Source organism: Neovison vison, chromosome 12 (assembly GCF_020171115.1).
Source record: "Neovison vison isolate M4711 chromosome 12, ASM_NN_V1, whole genome shotgun sequence".
Lineage (NCBI taxonomy): Eukaryota > Metazoa > Chordata > Mammalia > Carnivora > Mustelidae > Neogale > Neogale vison.
The window spans coordinates 98,887,022-98,892,427 of record NC_058102.1 but is presented as its reverse complement, the minus strand read 5'-3'; the positions used below and the strand labels follow the sequence as shown (position 1 = coordinate 98,892,427).

At 39.5% G+C, this 5,406-nt stretch overlaps 1 long non-coding RNA gene across 1 annotated transcript; it reads left to right on the top strand.

The window, feature by feature from the left end:
* The first annotated feature begins 1,539 nt into the window (after positions 1–1,539).
* On the top strand, positions 1,540–5,030 carry LOC122891336. The gene is made up of 4 exons (XR_006381274.1): positions 1,540–1,719; positions 2,192–2,227; positions 3,866–3,987; positions 4,808–5,030. It is a non-coding gene; the product is annotated as an uncharacterized LOC122891336 (long non-coding RNA).
* Positions 5,031–5,406: the final 376 nt, after the last annotated feature.

The following is a 5,406-nucleotide window of genomic DNA, read 5'->3' as shown; positions in this document are numbered from 1 at the left end:
TAAGAAATAATTATATAACATGATAGAGGTGGGAATTAATGGTTTAATGACAATAGTATAACAATATATGAATGTATCAAATTAACATGTAGTGCACCTTAAATTTACACAATGTTAAATATCAAGTATAGTGCAATACAAAAGCGGAAATACATGTTCATTGCTGTTCCATAGGTCAGAGATTCAATATCAAGTGTAGTTTAATACAAAATGGAAATAGATATTCATTGCTGTTGCATAGGTCAGAGATTCTCCCACTGAGGATATGTTATAAAAAAGGTATACTTTGTATGAAGAAGAGCAGCATTAAAGTAATAGATCAATTAACGGCAAAGGAACTTTTAGAAGATAGTGATTTCTCACTATTTCCAGCTTTTCCAAGACACGTTCAGAATCTCTCCCTAGAGACCTGGAGAGTCCCACACTTGGTTGTGATGTGAATATGGAGTTTTGCTTCATTGTTGCATTTACATAATAGCTGGGCTGGGTGACAATTAAGGCAACTAATTTGACAAGTCGTGGTGCAGTGTCAGGCCCTACTCAACAACTGCAGACCTGAAGGAATAAGAGACTTGTATCCATTCTTTCCTTTCCTTGAAACACATCTTTGTTCCCAAATGTGACAGGATGGATTCCTTAGCATCCTTAAGGCTTTGTTCTAGTATCACCTTTTCTATCATGCTTTTTTTGGATACCTTATCTAAGATTATAACCTCACTTTCTGTCTTCAGAGATACTCTCCTTTCTTCTTTCCTATGTTATTTATTCGGTCTCATCATTTTACAAACTACACACTGTTTTCCCTCCTCTTTCTTACCTCCATTTCTTCCTTCCTTTCTTTTTACTTTGTAATGGATGAATACCCATAATTGCACATGTCACATGGAATTTTTATGTGCTTTGCTCCTTGTTTCTCTAATGTATAGTGGGCAGTATATTTTTGTTGCATGAATGCATTGTTTCATGCTGCATTCATTAACAAATGTTCATTTCATTTTCCATTTTCTTTCTTTTTGATTTTGAATTTCTCCACAAGAAGTACTTAAATCCAGAGAGATCCTGTCAGTGTGGGCTCACTGTGTGTGCCAGATGAGAGTATCTACATGTATATGAAGGAGGCTGTCGCTGGAGGAAGGTATAGCCTGACCTAGGTGGATGGTTCTGAGAGCAGCTGCCATTCCCTGATGATTCTGCTTTGAAGAAGCCTAGAACTAAGAAAGCTGTAGTCATCCATCTTCTAATGTGTATGAAAGGAGCACTGCAGGTTTGAGTAATCCACAAATCTGGCTATCAGGCCCCTCAGCTTGTCAGCAGAGCTGGTAATCATGGGGCCACCCTACCATACAAGACAGAGGGAGCCTGAAGCAAAGTTCTCTGGAAAATGTTCAAATATGGGAAATTCTTGACTTAAGACCTGTGCCAGAATCAAGGGACTGGGTAATCTTTCCAAAGGGCCTCTGGCTATGCTGTTGACTCTCCAGTGGTTTCTCTGAGTACCAACATTTCCTGATATTAACTAGCCCGGATTCTGGTCTGGCAGCCCCTGATTTGTGCCCTCTCCCTATATAATGTCATGATGTGGCTTGCTGGAGTCAGAATCCTACCTCATTCTGAGCTCTGACACTTTCCTATCTGTGCTCCCTGCTAATCAATCCACCAGAATGAAGGGCTTGGCGCTGCTGGTACTGGTGGCAGTTTCCACCTTCCTGGTCTCAGGCCGTAAGTAAAGATACTTACCTTAAATAAGGTCTGGAGCAAGAGGACATCACAATATAAATTCTGCATGGGTGGGTGTTCTTCATAGCTTTATATGCTTGCACTTATCCTCTAATCCAGTACCTTCGTTCCATCTCCATTTTGCTTCACCACTCAAATAGAGAGGACTTTCCCTTTAGGTTTTGACAATTCAGTCAGGTCTTTGTTGTTTTAACCTTGGAATGCAACTTCAGTGTTATTTCAGGACAATATATTTAATAAATACATCAAAGGTGGATTGTAGGAAAGGAAAAATGGAGAAAAATTTGTGGGGCTTTGTGAGCTTCATATTATCTGTTCATCTTGGCTCTCAACACATGTAGGAAAGCTTAAGATTCTTCAATTGTGAAAGTTTGCAATATTTTCCATATTCTGTCTTGCCTTACCCTCAAAACTGTTGGTCAACTTACACCTATTTTTTCTTTTTCTCTTTCAGAGACTACAACAGATGTCCCATCTGATAGCTCTACTAGTAAGTGTGTGTTTACACCTTCCTGTCATGACGGTTTTTCATCCCAGACTCCTGTCACAGCAGCCATGGCAGCCAGTGTAGAGACTCTTAAGAACAGAAGTCGTGAAAAGTCACCTTCTAGTTTTTAAAGTCCATTGTGAACATACAAAATGTTCTTATTTCTTATACATTATTAGAGAATATAAAGCTTCTGACATGGATTTACATAAATTGTGGATTAATTATTCATTATCCTGTAGCAGAAATGACTGGGGAATATGGTCTGAAACTGTGGCCTGTGAATTTGGGGAGATACATGTATAGCCTTTGTGATTACCATAAATTTTGAGGCTGAGTATATGACCAGAGTGAAAAGAAGGGTTAATAAGTGTCAGGAACATGGAAGAGAATGTAGATGCTGAAGACAAGGTAGAAATGTGGGCATTAGAAGCACATGGGAGTGTAGAATAGAGACTATGGAATGTAAGGGTGAAGTAGCAGGATGACCCTAAACTGTGGTCCTTGTAGAAGTATATATACCTTATTCCCAGGCTGCCATGCATTTTCTTCTCTGATTTGAAACCCAAGGTTTTGGAACAATGCTCTAGTATTTCTTGGGCTTCTTCTACATTGTCCTGTATATCCAATTCAATGTGTGTTGTGCTCATGCAGACATGAGGAAGATTTCTCTTTTGTGCTTCATAGATGGGGACCTGTGTCCTTTGGTCATAAAGGTATAGACTATGGTCAGACCTCACACACTGAACCATTTGTCCTACCTGCCATGTGGAGTCAACTGAAAACACTGTCTCATCTTCTTACTGAGAAATAAGACAGTAGGGCTAGAGTGTGGGTATGGAGAATGAACTATCTACTTGTTGAGATAGACACAACTCACAACTATCGGGTCTAACTCTGGTTATCTGTCAGGAGCTCTGGTGTAAGGTTCAGAGAGTGATAATTATCATCAATCTTGCCACATTAACTTTGAACATGGGATTATAGATAGGGCATTTGCTTACTTTTATTATTGCCAGAAGAGTACTAATTTCTCCTGTTATATCTAATGTGGTTCTCCTAGATAATACTGTAATAGATGGATTCCAAGTTGAACAACAGGCGAGACAAATATAGTCCCATTTCAGGCCAGAACCTGAGGAAAGAGATGGTGCTTCATCCAAAGAAAAGAGATCCTATTGCTAATCTGAAATGCATGATCTTATTCTTTCTTCTCTTCTATATAGTTTACTCCACTACTCACACTCATTCATGCTGCATTGGAAACTAAAGAGGCCAAGTGAGCCCAGGGATGGGCACCAGAAAGTCAGCCCACTAGGGGTTCTCTTCTTGTCTCTGAGCCAGGATCCCTATGAACAAGAACACATATGATATATTCTCATCCCTGGGAGAACATTTTGCATGTATCTTCTCTTAGTGTCACAGTCCTTGGAGGGAAACCCAAATTCTTTTAGTGCTGCAAGGCGGGGGTATGAAGAGAGAGGCTAAAGGAAAGTGGATAGTCTGGCTGAAGGTATGACCTGACAGGATTGTTGACACTTACAGAGATGAATTCAGAGTCCTCCAAGCTCAGTGGGACAAATTTTGTTTCCTGGAGCAGAGTCAAGTGTCTCAGCTTGGATCTTTTCCACTTAATTTCAGCTGTCCCAAATCCACCACCGCGGGGCCCACTTCCAAATCTGCTACTGCCTCCACTGATGCCACCACCACCACAGTTCCCACCACCATGACCAGTTCTGCTCAAGCCACCAGTGTTTGAAAGAGTAAGTTGAAGTTATTTACATGCTACCTTTATGGGGTTCCTGGATTCCTCAATTTTCTACTTTCCTGGTAGAGTCTATTTTGGAGGCAGGAGGGAGAAGCCATGAGATAGTTCTGTTTTCATTATTCTCTTATTGTTTTTGGTTTTACAAATTAAGTGAACAGATACATCTCAGAGGAGTCCGAGTTTGCAAGCTCTTATTCTCCAATATTATCTGCATGGTCTTAAAATGTTAGTATTTCATTGGGAAAACTCTTCTTTAGTAGAAATGTCATTAGAAGGACTGAAGTAAGTGTTTCCCTGGGGCCAGGTAACTGTTTATGTTTTTTTTTTTTTGATTAGAAAATTTCTGTTTCCTTGAAAGACTTTTCTAAAAATAGACAAGAGCTGTAAATGAAACTTTCTTGAGGAGAAGCTTTTTAGCATTATTCAGGATACTTTTGGGAATTTGGACAATCATAGAGGATCAAGAAAGTACAGAGCTCCTAGTGTTGATTAATTTTTCCTGTCCTTCACACTCATGGAACATCAATTACAAAATTTATTGAGTGTGGACATATGCCAGGCATTTTGGTATACAATTCACATGGGAAACTAATGCATATTGGCCTACTTCCTGTTTTCCCAAAATACCAGCTTCCCTAGGCTCCTGTCATGGGCTGCCAATCTTGTTTCTTTTGGGATGAACATATCATGTTCCTAAGACTCTATCGAGTTCCGTGTCATTTGACATTTGCTAGTGTCCTTACAGACTCCCAAAAAAGCCACATTCTCCACTCTTTTTTGAAACCCTCTTGACAATATATCTTATTCTCTTGCAGGTGTCATCAACAAGATTAAGAATAAACTAGATTTGAAAAATCTAGATTTGAATATCACTAAGATGAAGGAAGCCTGGGCCTTTTGCAATTGATCCTGCTGGACTTGACCACAATGTCCCTTCAATTGGTTTAACCCTGCTACTTAACATGTCTATCATCTCTGTCTTATCCTTAATCAGTTTATCTGTTTTCAAATAAAAAAATAACATTGATAGCAACAAAATCATATATTTTTAAGAGATTGGAGAGTGGTTGTCCAATGATTCAGTCAGTCCCAGTGACAGATACTTTGAATTTTTTCTAGTCCTTTCTGTAAGACTGTGAATTGGACTTTGTACATGTGTCCCCAATTTTTAAACATAAGACACAGTTCTTGGGCCCATCACTAGAGACTAAAGGTTCTCTCACTTGAATGCACTTATCAACATTTACCCAGGTGCCAATGTCCATTTTGGATTCCATCAAACGCTACTCTTAACTGAGCCATGGTTATACTTTATTCTGTAATGACTTAGGAGGTGAGAAGCAAGAAAGCAGCTCTGCCATCTGGGAACTGACCTGACATGGTTGGCCTTCTGAGGTATTAGGGGCTGAATTGG